Here is an 18,704-nt window from a genome sequence, read left to right on the forward strand (position 1 = left end):
TGGCAACATAAGAAACACGATTCTCAGATGTGAATCTCTTTGACTCGGAAAACTACTCAGTATACAAGGGGAAACCAGGAAAAAACTTCAAACTCTTCTGAACAGGATTTGTAGTCCACAAATCGTTAATGGAGTCTGTAATAGATTTCACTTCAAATTCTGAAAAAATTCAACACTCACCATACGAGCTGGAAACAAAGCCTATGCAATAGTCAGTACACATGCCCCCACAAACAACTACAACAAGGAAAATCCACACATGAATTCTGTTTCTGGGAAGATCTGGAAGAAACGATCAACAAAATCCCCTCGAACCAGGTGAAAGTTTATTTTAATGTACAATTAGGCAGGGAAAGAAAATTCAAATAGACGACAGGAAAACACACGGCCCACAAACGGACAAACAAGAATGGAGATAACCTGATAAAACTTTTGCAGGAATTTGGATTTCAAATTGGCGTCTACGCAATTCCATAAACCACACAAGTGACAAAGAAATTCTAAATCCAGCAACAACGTTCTAGGAGCATTTCAGATAGACCACATTGCAATATTTATGAAAAACACCAGAGAAATTGTGAATGTAAGAATAAGAAAAGGATTTTCCAAATCAGATCACCACCTATTCCAAACTGATGCAAAGTTTATACTAGGTAGACAAATCACGAGAACCAACAGAAATTTCCGAACGGACCCAGAGTACCGACAATTAAACCAGAAAGAAAACAAAGAAAAAAATGAAGGAAATCGACTGTAGCGACTGGACAGAATTGTCATAAGAAAAATTGAGGAACTCGTAAAATTTGCGCAACTAACGAGAAGAAGGAAACACAAATGGTGGAACATGAGATGTGACAGAGGCATAGAGGTAGAATAGCAGCCTGGAAGAAGTTTAACAGACATAGAACTTCGGAGAAATGGGAGAAATTCAGTTCGATACAGAAGACCACTTGGCAAATAATCCGTAGAGGAAAAAGGAGGTTATGAAAAATAACTGATTGAAAGAGATAGAGGACTTCAACCAAACCAACGCAGGACATTTTTACAGAATATCCAGAGAAAATATGACAGGATACCTACCACTGAGCTTATGCTTCAAAAGACCCGACAGAACACTGGAGGCAAACCCGAAAAAGAACTGTGGAATATTAGCGCAATACTTTGACATACTACTAAGCTGTGATAAACCGATGCAGATCCTACTGTTTGAGAAGGCAGATTCCAAACTGCCGACAAACGTGGAGATCGTGAATATAACAAAATGACTGAAAAAGAAGATGAACTGATTGCGGAATCTGGAAATAAGGCCACGAGCACATCATACCCAAAATACAAAGAATCATCAAAAACATCTAAAAAGTAGAGAAGCTGCCAGAACGAAGGAAATCAGCGATAATACACCCCATTTACAAGAAAGGAGACAAAATAGATCCTAATAACTGCAGAGGTATTTCACTGTTGACTGTGACATATAAAATTCTATCGAAAGCCTTGTTAAATCGGCTAGAGCCTCAAATAGATTCACAGATAGGAGAGTACCAAGGAGTGCTCAGAAAGGGTAGATCATGCAGTGATCAGATCTGGTGCCTGAGAACAATGTTAACAGCAAAGCCCAGGAATACTACAATAATATTCGTTGACTTCAAGAACGCCTACGACTCCATAACAAACACTCTGCAACACACACGAAGAAATTAAGGTAAACAGCAAAACCAGAAAGGTAATCCAGGAAACATTGATAAATACAACAGCCAAACTGATATTTATGGGAGAGATCTCGGAACCATTCGTTATTAAGACAGGAGTGGGGCACGGAGATAGCCTGTCACCCATTCTATTTAGCTCAGTTTTGGAGAAAATAATCAGGAACTGGAACAAGAGAGTCAATGGGGTAGAGGTGGGAAGACACAGGGAGAACTGTCAACATAAAATGTCTGGCCTTTGGTGATGATATAACAGTGGTAACAAATAAAAGAAAAGAAGCCAAGGGAGCCGTAGAGACACTACACGAAGTATCAACCAAAACAGGACGACAAATCTCAAATGAAAAAAATCAATACCCAAATACATAATTCAGACAGATACACACTGGTAACAAACAATGTAAAGATACGTAGAAGGTTTAAAATATCTGGGAGAGATTATACAGAAAACAGGACTGAACGCGATATCCAATGAGGAAAGGATCACAAAACTACAAAAAGCGTATAAACGTACATGGAACAAAAGCAGCATTTCCATTAATGCCAAATTAAAACACCACAGTAAAGTAGTCTTAACAGGGGCCTTACTTTCCTCAGAAACAATAATAATCAAGGGAAGAAAGAAAATCAAGAAGTTGGAAAAAGGAGAGGAAAATACTGAAAAAGATCTGCTAGGCAGTTGAGAAAGAGGGGATCTGGATGAAGAAACCGACAAAAGAACTATACGAACAGACTGGGACAATTACAGACAACATCAGGAAAAGAAGCGCAAAGTTCTACAGACACACACAAACAATGAACGAAAATAAATTGACAAAGAAACTTTTTTAACATAGTGATAAGTAAGGCAGTGAAAACCAACAGGTAAAGGAAGCCATGGAACGCCTCAAGAAACAGAACATCTCCACAAAAGATAAGACAGACAGGGAACAATACAGAGAAATATCAGAAAAAATAAATTTCAGAAAACGCCCAAAGGGAAGCAAACAGGAAAAAAGTGGACAGATGACAGGAAGAAGAAACACAATGAATATATGCTAGGTTTTTGGGGAAAAAGAGAGAAAAAAATTCCATGAAAACTGTGTTTCAACGCTCTCCTTAACGGGGAATTAACGTTAGCAATAGTAATAACAGTAATAATAACAATAATAATAATTTAGATATAACTGCCTATCATGTCGAATACATTCTTAATTGGAAGCATTAATCCACTTATTTCAAATCTCATCAATCACAATTTTCATTAACATTACAACAACGATATTTAGACGAAGCACTTCGTGCATCTTGGGCTACCGCCGTTGCAAAGCAGAGAGATTCGGGCTGTCTAATGGGTTGGGTTAGTCCGCCCTGGTAGCTGAGTGATCAGCGTGACAGACTGTCAATCCTAAGGGCCCGGGTTCGATTCCCGGCTGGGTCGGAAATTTTCTCCACTCAGGGACTGGGTGTTGTGTTGTCCTAATCATCATCATTTCATCCCCATCGACGCGCAAGTCGCCGAAGTGGCGTCACATCGAAAGATTTGCACCCGTTGAACGGACTACCTGACGGGAGGCCCTAGTCACACGACATCGCAAATGATGGCAGGCATGTCGAACATGTCATAACCTAAATCCGAATATCTGTAGCGACGTTTAAATGTTGAATAAAGTAGTAGTTGGAATGTTGAATAAAGTAGTTTGCAATTAATTTACGTTTTTTCCACATAGTTCAATAATTGTCACCCTGCATATTAATGTCCATTAATAGGCGTACTGCTGCATTTGATCAGAGAGTGGTTTAAATAACAACAAATCTTACTGCACAGTCAATAAATCAGGTGAATGGTTTATGGTGATACAGATGCCTGCTTTCGGTGCTGCTTGGAGTCGTAAAGGCGTAGCATGCACGAAGGATGTTTCTTGCATCGGTACGGGGCGAGACGCGAATAGCGCGCGCGCCTCGGGCCGTGACTTGCGCCTCCGAGGCGTTCAGTGGCGCCTTTGTGAAAATACGGGGCACGCTCGTTTTGGCTGCGAGTCTGCCTTTTGTTGTGCCGCTCCGCCCGCACACGCGAATGTATTGTGCGGCGACAAAAACTGTCGTAGCCGCGGAGACTCTCTGCGCTGGCTTCCCGCGAGATGAAAACGCAGATGAAAGCTCGGCGGCGCGGCCGTTGAGGAGGCAGCTCGCCTCACACAGTGTGCTCCCAGGTCGCAGGGAAGCGGCGGGCGCAGAAAGCAGAACGGGGCGAGGCGCGCCTGCGGGCTGCAGGGAGCAGGTTCGCTTTCTCCGCTCCTCGAGTGTCTTCCGCGAAAATGCCGGCCCCTCTGTCACGTCTTCGTGCTGCTCAATCTCTGTACGATAACGAAGAGGATTCGCTAGAAATAACTCGAGCGAGGATGGTGCCGTTGTAGGTATAGGCTTCACGCTTTCGGAAGGAGAGGAACGCAGTAGAAAATATCGCCATACCACCCCGCTACGTTAGACTTCACGTGGTTCTCAAAGGTTCATAACTCAAATTCATCGGTGCCTCCATCGACAATGACTCGGCTGGTTTCCTTCACTGTGATTTCTTGTAAGATTCCTGCTAGGCTTGAGAAACGAATTACTTCTGGAAGCAAGTCAGACACAATGTTTAGAACTATGAAACAAACTAGTAACGTGATCTGATTGCACAAATGTTGTACGAGGGTCACTCTAAACGAAATGTACACTATTTTTGTAAAAATACAGTTTTCATTCTGCATGTGTGAAAGTTTTACAGTGTGTATATACATACTTCCCGCTTGTTTTCAAACTTAGTTCAACCTGTTCCCGTGAGTCGCGCCGTCACAGCATGTCTTCAAGATGGCTGCTACACTTGACGTTAGTCAGAAGCAACATGCTGTCATAGAATTCTTGTGCTGTGAAAACGAGACGTGGGAAACATTCACAAGAGGCTGAAAAAGGTGTGTGGAAATGCTGCTGTCGATCGCAGTACAGTGGGCAAGCAGGTTAAGTGATGAAAGCGGGCATGGCAGTATCCAGGATTGTCCTCGCAATGGCAGGCCTCGTACTGCACACACTCCAGACAATGTGCAGAGAATTAACTAATTGGTGACTGCTGACAGAAGCATGGCAGTGAACGAATTGTCACATTACGCTGGCATAGGGGAAGGAAGTGTTTGCAGAATACTGAAAGTGTTGACGTTAAAAAAGGTTTGTGCCAGGTGGGTACCCAGGATGTTGACAGTGGCTCACAAAGAAACAAGAAAAACGGTATGCAGCGAACTTTTGGAACAGTACGAGAATGGTGGGGATGAATTTCTTGACCGGTGATGAATTGTGACAGGTGATGAAACATGGCTCTATCATTTTTGACCAGACACGAAGAGGCAATCAATGGAGTGGCATCATGCAAATTCACCCAAGGAAAAAAAAATTCAAAACCGCACATTCTGCTGGAAAAGTTATGGCTATCGTGTTTTTCGATTCCGAAGGACTCTTGCTTGTCGACATCATGCCAAGTGGAACCACCATAAATTCTGATGTATATGTGACGACACTGAAGAAACTTGAAGCTCGACTGAGTCGTGTTCTACCACAGGATGTTTTGCTGTTGCACGACAATGCACGGCCACATGTCAGTCAAAAAACCACGGAAGCGATCACAAAACTCGGATGGACAACACTGAAAGACACGCCTTACAGTCCTGACCTGGCTCCATGTGACTATCATCTCTTTGGGAAACTGAAAGACTCTCTTCGTGGAACAAGGTTTGTAGATGATGACTCCCTTTTGCATGCTGCCAAACAGTGGCTCCAACAGGTTGGGCCAGAATTTAACCGTGCGGGTATAATGGCGCTGGTTCCAAGATGGCGTAAGGCACTTGAGAGGGATGGAAATTATGTGGAGTAATGAAAATATGGATGTATCTACACGCTGTAAAAGTTTCAAACATTTAGAATAAAAGATGCATTTTTAAAAAATTAGTGTGCATATCTTTTGGAGTGACCGTCGTAGGACATTACCTGGACAAAGAACTGTGCTTCGCACAACGGTTTTTTTAATGGCATAGCAAAAGAAAACTGAATTTACGTTAGTATGAATAATCGCAGCAAATACCACACCAAGCATGAAAGAATGTAATGGAACCTAGCTGCTGTATGCAGTGATATGGGAATGTGGATCCAGTGCTTCAACAGATCACAGACAGAATTCATTGAATAAACACTTTTTCCGTAGAATAAAAAGCTGCAGCATTGACATCTGCGTCAAACCCTAACCTTTCATACTGAAAAATCGTGCTCAGAACGTGAAGTACACTATTTGCAGAAATTGATGGTAGTCTTGTTGTAAATTGCAATAAGATGTGAAGTACTTCCTCTAACTTTATCTGTCTATCTGAGGTAGTTGTTGTGGTCTTCAGTCCTGAGACTGGTTTGATGCAGCTCTCCATGCTACTCTATCCTGTGCAAGTTTCTTCATCTCCCAGTACCTACTGCAACCTACATCCTTCTGAATCTGCTTAGGGTATTCATCTCTTGGTCTCCCTCTACGATTTTTACTCTCCACGCTGCCCTCCAATACTAAATTGGTGATCCCTTGATGCCTCAGAACATGTCCTACCAACCGATCCCTTCTTCTGGTCAAGTTGTGCCACAAACTTCTCTTCTCCCCAATCCTATTCAATACTTATTAGTTATGTGATCTACCCATCTAATCTTGAACATTCTTCTGTAGCACCACATTTCAAAAGCTTCTATTCTCTTCTTGTCCAAACTACTTATCGTCCATGTTTCACTTCCATACATGGCTACCCTCCATACAAATACTTTCAGAAATGACTTCCTGACACTTAAATCTGTACTCGATGTAAACAAATTTCTCTTCTTCAGAAACGCTTTCCTTGCCATTGCCAGTCTACATTGTATATGCTCTCTACTTCGACCATCATCAGTTATTTTGCTCCCCAAATAGCAAGACTCCTTTACATCTTTAAGTGTCTCATTTCCTAATCTAATTACCTCAGCATCACCCGACTTAATTCGACTACATTCCATTATCCTCATTTTTGTTGATGTTCATCTTATATCCTCCTTTCAAGACACTGTCCATTCCATTCAACTGCTCTTCCAAGTCCTTTGTCGTCTCTGACATTATTACAAAGTCATCGGCGAACCACAAAGTTTTTATTTCTTCTCCATGGATTTTAAAACCTACTCCGAGTTTTTCTTTTGTTTCCTTTACTGCTTGCTCAATATACAGATTGAATAACATCGGGTAGAGGCTACAACCCTGTCTTACTCCCTTTCCAACCACTGCTTCCCTTTCATGTCCCTCGACTCTTATAACTGCCTTCTGGTTTTTGTACAAGTTGAAAATAGCCTTTCGCTTCCTGTATTTTACCCCTGCCACCTTTAGAATTTGAATGAGAGTATTCCAGTCAACATTGTCAAAAGCTTTCTCTAAGTCTACAAATGCTAGAAACGTAGGTTTGCCTTTCCTTAATCTTTCTTCTAAGATAAGTCGTAAGGTCAGTATTGCCTCACGTGTTCCAGTATTTCTACGGAATCCAAACTGATCTTCCCCGAGGTCGGCTTCTACTAGTTTTTCCATTCGTCTGTAAAGAATTCGTGTTAGTATTTTGCAGCTGTGGCTTATTAAACTGATTGTTCGGTAATTTTCACATCTGTCAACACCTGCTTTCTTTGGGATTGGAATTATTATATTCTTCTTGAAGTCTGATGATATTTCGCCTGTTTCATACATCTTGCTCACCAGATGGTAGAGTTTTGTCAGGACTGGCTCTCCCAAGGCCGTCAGTAGTTCCAATGGAATGTTGTCTACTCCGGGGGCCTTGATTCGACTCAGGTCTTTCAGTGCTCTGTCGAACTCTTCACGCAGTAACGTATCTCCCATTTCATCTTCATCTACATCCTCTTCCATTTCCATAATATTGTCCTCAAGAACATCGCCCTTGTATAGGCCCTCTATATATTCCTTCCACCATTCTGCCTTCCCTTCTTTGCTTAGAACTGGGTTTCCATCTGAGCTCTTGATGTTCATGCAAGTGGTTCTCTTATCTCCAAAGGTCTCTTTAATTATCCTGTACGCAGTATCTATCTTACCCTAGTGAGATAAGCCTCTACATCCTTACATTTGTCCTCTAGCCATCCCTGCTTAGCCATTTTGCACTTCCTGTCGATCTCATTTTTGAGACGTTTGTATTCCTTTTTGCGTACTTCATTTACTGCATTTTTATATTTTCTCCTTTCATCAATTAAATTCAATATTTCTTCTGTTACCCAACGATTTCTACTAGCCCTCGTCTTTTTACCTACTTGATCGTCTGCTGCCTTCACTACTTCATCCCTCAAAGCTACCCATTCTTCTTCTACTGTATTTCGTTCGCCCATTCCAGTCAATTGTTCCCTTATGCTCTCCCCGAAACTCTGTACAACCTCTGGTTCTTTCAGTTTATCCAGGTCCCATCTCCTTAAATTCCCATCTTTTTGCAGTTTCTTCAGTTTTAATCTACAGTTCATAACTAATAGATTGTGGTCAGAGTCCACATCCACCCCTGGAAATGTCTTACAATTTAAAACTTGGTTCCTAAATCTCTGTCTTACAATTATATAATCTATCTGATATCTTCTAGTATCTCCAGGATTCTTCCATGTATACAACCTTCTTTCATGATTCTTAAAGCAAGTATTAGCTATGATTAAGTTGTGCTCTGTGCAAAATTCTACCAGGCGGCTTCCTCTTTCATTTCTTAGCCCCAATCCATATTCACCTACTACGTTTCCTTCTCTCCCTTTTCCTACTGCCGAATTCCAGTCACCCATGACTATTAAATTTTCATCACTCTTCTCTATCTGAATAATTTCTTTTATTTCATCATACATTTCTTCAATTTCTTTGTCATCTGCAGAGCTAGTTGCCATATAAACTTGTACTACTGTAGTAGGTGTGGGCTTCGTATCTATCTTGGCCACAATAATGCGTTCACTATGCTGTTTGTAGTAGCTTACCCGCATTCCTATTTTCCTATTCATTATTAAACCTACTCCTGCATGACCCCTATTTGATTTTGTGTTTATAACCCTGTAGTCACCTGACCAGAAGTCTTGTTCCTCCTGCTACCGAACTTCACTAATTCCCACTATATCTAACTTTAACCTATCCATTTCCCTTTTTAAATTTTCTAACCTACCTGCCCGATAAAGGGATCTGACATTCCACGCTCCGTCCCGTAGAACGCCAGTTTTATTTCTTCTGATAACGACGTCCTCCCGAGTAGTCCCCGCCCGGAGATCCGAATGGGGGAATATTTTACCTCCGGAATATTTTACCCAAGAGGACGCCATCATCATTTAATCATAAAGCTGCATGCCCTCGTGAAAAATGGCAAGGTCGATGGTTCATAGGGGGGGGGGGGGGTGGTAAGTATAACAATACTATAAGTATAACAATACTATCGTTACCTCAATTATTCGTAGCAACGTGGAGGTAAGTATAATCAGCTACACAGTTGATCTTAGCACTGTCTGAAAATTTAATGTATATGAACAACGGAAATTTTTATAACTGAGACTGTTGTACAGCCTCACTGTGTTTTAGCTGAAATTTGATTACTTTCATGAAACTGAATTTAGTGGCCCATGAGTTTTAAGTATCATTCATGCTCCACCCAAAGAACTTTGCTATATTGGAATTACCATGAAGCGCCATCCTCTTCGTGTACGTTGGAAATCCTGTAAAGAAATTAATTTGCTCTTTTGTTACTTATGACTTGTGATGAATCGCATCGTTTCTATGTGTTTGGTAATTATTTGTCTATGGATTCGGTTGAAAAATATAAGAAATATCTATAATCAAGTACTGTTATTATTCTCTTTATGCTTTCATTTTAGATCTGACGCCAGCTATAATCAGATCCTTTGTTACCTGTTTGCATCATGTTTTTGTTTTACGTCTACATCACACTCCGCAAGCCACCTATGTGGCGGAGGGTAGTTCTGGTATCACAAGCTGACCCCCCCCCCCCCCCCCCTTCTCCTCTATCCTGTTCCACTCGCAAATTGTGCGTGGGAAGAATGATCGTCATTAAGCGTCCGCATTGGCTCAAATTTTTCGAATTTTCTCGTCGTGGTCATTAGGCGACATGTATATAGGAGGAAGTAATATGTTGTGACAGCCCCCCCCCCCCCCCCCCCCCCCCGAAAGCGCTCTCTCGAAATGTCAACAATAAACCTTTCCGTGATGCACAACGACTGTGTTGCGACGTCTGCCAGTGGAATTTATGGAACATCCCCGTAACCCTCTCGCTCCGACTAAACGATCTCGTGACGAAAAGCGTACCTCTTCAATGGATCTTCTCTCTCTCTCTCTCTCTCTCTCTCTCTCTCTCTCTCTCTCTCTTTCTCTCTCGCTCTTCTACCAGTCTTATCTGGTTGTTGAGCACTACTCAAAAGTTGGTCGAAAACAGCCTTGTAAGTAACGTCCTTCATGGATAAGTTAAATTTTCTTAAGATTCTTCCGATGAATGTGTGTAGCATCCACTTTTCTATTTGTTTTATGTGATCATTCCACTTCAGGTCGCTCTGGTTAGTTACTGATAGATTTTTAACGGTAGATATAGTTTCCAGTAGTTTTTCACAGCAGTGCCTTTCCTCTCCTATATCTGCGCAGTAAATTACATCTATTTACATTCACAGCCAACTGTCAGACTTTGCACCAGTCATGAATCCTCTGTAGGTGCAAATCTGTCTTCTGTCGTTGCTACTTTGTTATAGACAACCCCATCGTCTGCGAAAAGTCTTAACGGTATCGGATGCTTTCTGCTACATCATTTATGTTCACCGTAAACAATAACGCTCCTAACACACTTCCTTGGGGTACTCTGGAAATTACCACCGCATCTATCAATTTTTTTCCGTTAAGAGTGACGTGTTGAGTAAGAAAGTCTTGAATCAAGTCGCAAATCTGGCCCGATACTCGATAAGCTCGTATTTTTTCACTAAACAGCAGTGCGGTGTATTGTTAAATGCCAATTGCGGAGAACGACGAGATTGAGGAAGTGAAAAGCATAAAGCCGTTTTAGCTTGTAGGTATTTACAAATGCAGTAACGCTCAGCCCCGATGCTCAGCTACTTGGACTGAACATTAATCAATACTCCGAAGCAAGCAAAATCAATTGGACACCAACTAACCTTGTTGTTAGTCGGTCCTTACTTTAATACACAACAGCAACAGCACAGCCAAGTTATCCACCACAGCGGTGTGCCATCCGGTGCTGATCTTCGTATAAGTGAATCTGAAAGGTGACTGTGTCGTAACTTAGCAAATTAAAAGCGCCATTAACAGTTTCGCCGACAACGGTGCAAGCCATACGGAATGGGCGCGCGGTTTGAGGCGCCATGTCACGGATCGCGTGGCCCTTCCCACCGAAGGTTAGAGTCCTCCCTCGGGTACAGGTGTGTGTGTTGTTCTTAGCATAAGATAGTTTAAGTAATGTGTAAGTCTAGGGACCGATGACCTCAGCTGTTTGGGCCCTTAGGAATTCACACACAATTGAACATTTTTGGCAACAGTGTAACGATCTCCAAACACCCCAGCGAACACTCGGAAACACCACCACCACTCAACGACCGATTGCACTGTACTGTGCCTTCGCTGTGGCCAAGTAATAATCAGACAGCAGTGGATAAGCTATACAAACAATGAAACCTTTTACCAACTCGAAACTCTTAAAACGTGTGTGTATCCTTAGGGACCAAACTGCTAAGCTCTTCGGTTCCTACACTTACACACTACTTAAACTAACTTATGCTAAGAACAACACGCGCACCTACGCCCGAGGGAGGACTCGAACCTCCAGCAGGAGGGGCCGCACAATCCGTGACATGGAGCCTCAAACCGCACGACCACTCACCACGGCTATCAACTGCAGTCTCCCGAATGAAGAGCACGCCCAGCGGAATCAAACAGAATACCGGGACTACGGCAAACGCGAACACTTGACGTAGTCACCTAGAGCCCTAGACAACGTTGTTATCGTAATCACCGACGGCATGCCACTGAGAACATCCCACACATCACTCCTGGCCTCGTGACCACTCAGCGCACCCTCAGCGCCAACGGATAGCAGGGCACGGATCACAGCTGACGAACCGATCTGCTAAACAGACACAGAGACTACACAACAGGTAGCTACAGCGTTAACTCAAACCCGCCACAACGTAGTAATCGCTAATTTTCGACTGATTGGAAATAATTACACGATAAAATAGAGATAAAAAAAATGGCTCTGAGCACTATGGGACTCAACTGCTGAGGTCATTAGTCCCCTAGAACTTAGAACTAGTTAAACCTAACTAACCTAAGGACATCACAAACATCCATGCCCGAGGCAGGATTCGAACCTGCGACCGTAGCGGTCCTGCGGTTCCAGACTGCAGCGCCTTTAACCGCACGGCCACTTCGGCCGGCAAAATAGAGATAAAATTTCCGTGTTAGATGTTCATCATATTTATACTGTAGTCCTTTGAAACTTAAACTGTAGGATCGTAGCTGCAGATTTTCATGAAATAAATAATTACTGTAAATAATACTACCCAATACAATTTGCTTCACACTACATTTCACTTGTTTAGTACGGTTTTTGCACGTGACATGATTCTTTATTGACTTCATTTCGTAAACAACGCTTTTACGCATTATACCACGTGTTGAAGTGAAAACATGAGCTGCTGTTTCTAGTATTGTTCCACAGCAGAACGGTTCAATTTAGGACGCTAGGAAGTTTCTAAGCTCACCATCTGCGACATAAGTCGTAGTCGAGTACGCCTGGTGAGCAAGCCGACAGAACAGCAGGTTCAGTAATGCTGTGTATGACTGCGAACAATTCAGCAGAAGTGTGTGACAGGCATAGATGAATAATAATCAAAATGTTAACTTCGTTAATTTGTAATCCGTTACTAAAAAAAGTTCGTTAAATGTTAGTGTCACTTTAGAGGAGATTTATCGGAGTTCAAAGTTAATCGTTAACAGTTAAGTCGTATAGTGAAGTTTGTGATGTGGGTGTAGTGAAATGATCAAGTGGATCAAACACAATACCGTTGTTTAAATAAAAATTTTGTAGTTGGGGAACTTAAGACAGACGATCGAAGATAACAAACTGACTAATGGTTTAATAATTCAGTTCTATAATTGTTTAGTTATCAATAATAAATAACACGAGAATCAAAATACAGCAGCATAAGGTAGTAACTGACTCTTGGCGCACATTTACCTCATCAACGATGCGTCTGTCCACTGTTCTACTAGAAACTGAACTTTCGGTGGGTTTTAAAGTTTTTATCAACTTTCCAAATGACTTCGATTCAACGACCTGTAAAGGAATCACGTTCGTAACAACAGAGTTTACTCTGAACTGGTCCAAACTAACCTAGTCCTTGGTTAGCCTTCCCCACAACATTTTCTGTGTGTTCCTTCCAATTTAAGTTGTTCGTAATTTTAAATCCTAGATATTTAGTTGAATTTGCGGCCTGTAGATTTAACTGACTTATCGTGTAACCGAAGATTAACGGAGTCCTTTTAGCACTCATGTGGATGACCTCACACTTTTCATTTTTAGGGTCTACTGCCAGTTTTCACACCATAGAAATATTTTTTCTAAACCGTTTTGTAATTTGTTTTGATCTTCTGATGACTTTATTAGTCTATAAACGATAGCGTCATCTGCGAACGACCTAAGAGGGCTCCTCAGATTGTCTCCCAAATAGCTTGTGTAGATAAGGAACAGCAAAGGGCCTATTACACAACCGTGGGGAACGCCAGAAATCAGCTACGAACTGTTACCTCTCTGACAGGAAATCACGAATATAGTCACGTAAGTGAGACCACATTCCATAAGCTCGCAATGTCATAAGAAGCTGCTTGTATGTTACAGTGTCAAAAGCCTTCCGGAAATCCAGAAATACGGATCAATCTGAAATCCCTTGTCAATAGCACTCAACGCTTCACGCGAGTAAAGAGCTAGTTGTGTTTCACAAGTACGATTTTTCTAAAATGATGTTGACTGCGTATCAATAGACCGTTTTTTTTTTCGAAGTAATTCTTAATGTTAGAACTCAATATATGTTCCAAAATCCTGCTGCATATCGACGTTAATGATATGGGCCTGTAATTTAGTGGATTACTCCTACTACCTCTTTGAATATTGGCATGACCTGTGCAACTTTCCAGTCTTTGGGTACGGCTCTTTCGTCGAGCGAACTGTTGTATGTGATTGTTAAGTACGGAGCTGCTGCATCAGCATAATCTGAAAGCAACCTAATTGATATAGAGTTTGGACCAGTAGACTAGCTTTTATTAAGTGATTTAAGTTGCTTCAGTATTTCGAGGATATTTACTTGTACGTTACTTATGTTGGCAACTGTTCTTGAATCAAATTCTGGAATATTTACTTCGTCTTCTTTTGTGAAGGCATTTCGGAAGGCTGTGTTTAGTAGCTCTGCTTTGGCAGCACTGTCTTCGGTAGTATCTCCATTGCCATCGCGCAGAGGCATTGACTGTGGCTTGCCGCTAGGGTACTTCACATACGACCAGAATCACTTTGGATTTTCTCCAAGGTTTCGAGACAGTTTGGTTGTGGGAACTATTATAAGCACCTCGCATTGAAGTCCGCGCTAAATGTCGAGCTTCTGTAAAATATCGCCAATCTTGGGGATTTTACGTCTGTTTAAATTTGGCATGTTTGTTTCGTAGTTTCTGCAACAGTGTCCTGACCCGTTTTATATACTAAGGGGGTTAGCACCATTGTTTGTTAATATATTTGGTATAAGTTTCTCAATTGTTGCCGATACTATTTCTTACAATTCAAGCCCCATCTGGTCTACACTTATATTGTGAATTGGGAAGTAGTGGAGATTGTCTCTCAGGAAGGCCTCAAGTCAATTTTGATATGCTTTTTTGAAAAGACATACTTCGGTTTATTTTTGGATGATTTGGGAATTACAATATTCAATCGCGCTACGACAACCTGTGTTCTCTCATCCCTGTAACCCGTTTTGACGCTCATTAGAAACCCAGGATTATTTGTTGTTAAGAGGACAAGTGTGTTCCCACAACGGTTTACTGTTTGCGTGGGCTCATGAAATAGCTGCTCGATATAATTTTCAGAGAATGCGTTTAGCACAATTTCGGACGATGTTTTATGCGTACCTCCGGAATTAAACATTTATTTTCACCCACATGTCGAAGGTAAGTTAAAGTCGCCACCAACAATAGTCTTTTGAGTCGGGTACGTGTTTGAAATCAACCTCACGTTTTCTTTGAACCTTTCAGCAATTGTATCATAAGAACTGTGAGGTCGGTAACAGGATCAAATCATTATTTTATCCCGGTTGCTAACATGACCTCTGGCCATATTAACTCACAGGAGCAATCTACTTCAATTTCGACAAGATGAACTACTTCTAACAGCAACAAACACGCCACCGCCAACCGTGTCTAGCGTATCCTTTCGGAACACCGTTTGGTTCTTCGCAAAAATTTCTGCTGAGCTTACCTCGGGTTCAGCCAGCTTTCAGTAACTATAACGATTTTAGCATCAGTGCTTTCTGATAGCGCTTGGAGCTCTGGTACTTTCCCAACGCAGCTATTGACAATTTACAACTGTTATACCGATAGTTCCTGTATCCACGTTCTTCCTGTGTTCGGTCTCACCCCTTGTGACTGAGCCCTTTTTGTGTTTTCCGAGATCTTCTAACGTAAGAAACCACCCAGTTCACCGCACACAGTCCCTGCTATCGCTGTGGCCGCCTCCTGCGTCTAGTGGACTCCTGACCTATTCAGCGGATCTCGAAACCCAACTATCCTTTGGTGCAAGTCGAGGAATCTTGTAGCCTACACGGTCGCAGAACCATCTGAGCCTCTGATTCAGACCCCCCCCCCATCCCCCCCCCCCCCCCCCACTCGGCCCTATACCAGAGGTCCGCAATCGGTCCTGCCGACTGAGCTGCAAGTGGTCAGCTCTGCTTTCATCTTTCAAGCAAGACTGGCAGCCTTTACCACTTCGGTTAGCCGCACGAAACCACAGAGAATCTCTTCTGACACAAAGTGACACACACCATTGGTACCGACGTGTTGGCTGCACTCTGTGCTGTTCGCGGCATCTGGGAGGACCCGTTCCTGGAATGACCCCACCCAGTATGCACAGGGAGTGCACATTGGCTTTCTTCCCCTTCTTGTCAGCCATGTCCCTAAGGGGCCTTATAACGCGCGTAACGTTTGAGCTCCCAACTATCAATAATCTTACCCTCTGCGTTTGCCCGGATCTTGCTGGCTGAGAGGTTTCCTCTGAAATATTTTTAACTATATATGACGGTAGTATCTGTTCCCGAAAGAACAGTTACCGTCAATGACCATGCAGCTTTGCTAGAAATGAAATGATAATTAAATGGACACCCTAGCTGCAAGCAGGCGTTGATACACTTCATTGGGGACATGTTGAAAATGTGTGCCCCGACCGGGACTCGAACCCGGGATCTCCTGCTTACATGTTTGCCCATCATCTATTAGGTGCACTACGAATGTAGTGTTATGGACATGTTGGGAATGTGGATCTCACGGGGAGCGTGCAAGGGATAAGTCCCTGCAGACGCACTATCCTCTGTACCCGCGGTGGCTCAGATGGATAGAGCGTCTGCCATGTAAGCAGGAGATCCCGGGTTCGAGTCCCGGTCGGGGCACACAATTTCAGCATGTCCCCAATGAAGTGTATCAACGCCTGCTTGCAGCTAGGGTGTCCATTTAATTATCATTTCACCTCTGAAATATGACAGGCGACGACATCTGGCTCAGCGACAGAGACAGCCGCAGACAGCCCGTGGAACCTGTTTGTCAAACTAACCAGGCAGGCCTTACGTGCGGTCCCCTGGGAAGTATTACGCTGCTTGCTACGCCCCAGTGTGACCTCTGACGCGACAACAGGTAAGGAGTCAACCTCAATGCGAGCAGTAACTGTGTTGGCAACCGGTGAGGACCAATAGGAGGACTCGGACGTGCTGGACGTCTGTTGGATCCCCGTACTGGCCCACAACAGTGGTGCCCATCCACTGCTGCCTCAAGCTGTGTAACCGAAGCCATCACAGCCTGAAGCTGAGAGCGAAGTATCACCATCTCGGCTCGCATCCATACATGACAATCACAGTCCGTATCCAGACTAAAGACGTGGAAAACTAAACTACCCAGATAAACGGACTATCGGCATGTGCTGCAGAACTCTACCGTAGACATTGACGAAAACGCTGAAACTGTGTCTAATAAATTAGATTAATATGTAGAGATTCAAAAACCTAACTACCGAAACACTCAGGTGAAACTAAATAATTCGCTCCCCATTAGGAACTTCTAATAAGTCACAAAATCGGTTTGCTTTCTGACGCAAAGGAAAACGCGTGAGCTGTGTCTGTTAGGTATTAAATTAAAATGCAGAAACTCAACAAACTATTAAAGCACACAGATATTATAAAATTGGTTTCTGGTTAGGAACTAGTAAAAGTCACAAAATCGGCTACTTTCCTGCCTCTGCCTCTGTGTCGCAAAACTGCTGCTGCCTAATAGCAAAACCTCTACCCCACCCATACTAAATACGCCAGCCAATAGTCGATAGAGTACACCCCGTTGGTACTCGATTCTCTGATTGTTGTGAGGTAATAGTATGGGCAAGATTATTCCAGTTGTCTGGTACATCTCCGCCACACCGTTGGGTGAGGATGACTGCACCTCCGTGAGCTTCGAAGAGCCATCTTCGAGACCGGAACGACCAGTCTCGCTGATGAGCCGCTCAGGATACTGTCACCACGACACCGAGCTTGGGTGAGAGTTGCTATAATCTCGTAGGCTCAGATCCACCACTGGCTTCCTAAAGGGTGGGTCAAGCTCAGAGACCAGCACCGGAATGTGACAATTACGTCACATGATGAGCAGTAGCGTCGCTCATACGACAAACGAGGAAACGGCAACATGCAGTGGCTGGTAGGACAATAGCATCGGGCACCTCGGCGTCCGACAGCTGTAGTCAGGGGATCACAGCAGCAGACGGACGCGAGGGTCCGCCACCACAACCCAACACTGGACGGACAACGCTTCTACTTTGTAAAATTATTGAATAAACTTGTTTCACAAATAATTGTTCTTTTACAGCATTCGCCGTCGCTCCAGGAACTTTTCATACCCATCCTGAATGCAGAAGTGGTGTCAGTCGGACGTGCTGGTACTTACAGTGTACACTAGGGTGGCCTTAAGCTATTTATAATTTTTGGAAAGCTAGAATTTTTCTTCTCCCACACCCCACTTCTGTTCCAAATGACTAAAATATTCTGCGAAAAATTTGATCTCAATCTGACAAATTCTACGTGACCCTCAAACGCCCTAAAGCACAACATACCGTCCACAAGGAATATTTCCGTTAAAACACGTTGTATTCTTCCACATCTCCACTGTACACTTGTCTTTCGTGACAATAATATATGTGACACATTCAAGTAAACCCAGCAAATGTCTAAAATTATTTTCACTCTTATTACTGAGAAGTTCATTAGGGGAATACAAAAAACAACATGAAAAATTTTGGAAACCTATAGTTTACTTTCGATAAAGCACACGTTTTCAATTTGACGAACTTGTGTTTATTTACACTTATCATTTTACAACATTCATTTCTGTAGAATCGAAAGATAGTTTGACTGATTTAATACTTGAACAATATTCATTCCTAATAGAAGATTTAATGACAGCTGGATACTTTTTACGGTCTCCAACAAAAAACTGTAAAATACATGCTTACTCAGTTTCGTCTTATATGAGAATGTTATTGTAGCCGTGAATGAGTTTTGTAACCCTTTTTGCATCATTCACAACTGCACCTTTATAACTGGAGTCATGCCAACGACCTTACCGAAATGCTAACGTCCATTATCGTCAGATCATCGAAGTTAAGCCCTATTGGGGTTGGCCAGCACTTG

The 18,704-nt window shown here is 42.7% G+C and overlaps 1 non-coding gene across 1 annotated transcript; it reads left to right on the plus strand.

The window, feature by feature from the left end:
* The first annotated feature begins 16,352 nt into the window (after positions 1-16,352).
* On the plus strand, positions 16,353-16,427 carry Trnat-ugu. The gene has a single exon. It is a non-coding gene; the product is annotated as a tRNA-Thr (tRNA).
* The last annotated feature ends 2,277 nt before the right edge of the window (positions 16,428-18,704 follow it).

Source organism: Schistocerca americana, chromosome 5 (genome assembly GCF_021461395.2).
Source record: "Schistocerca americana isolate TAMUIC-IGC-003095 chromosome 5, iqSchAmer2.1, whole genome shotgun sequence".
NCBI classification, from domain to species: Eukaryota; Metazoa; Arthropoda; class Insecta; order Orthoptera; family Acrididae; genus Schistocerca; species Schistocerca americana.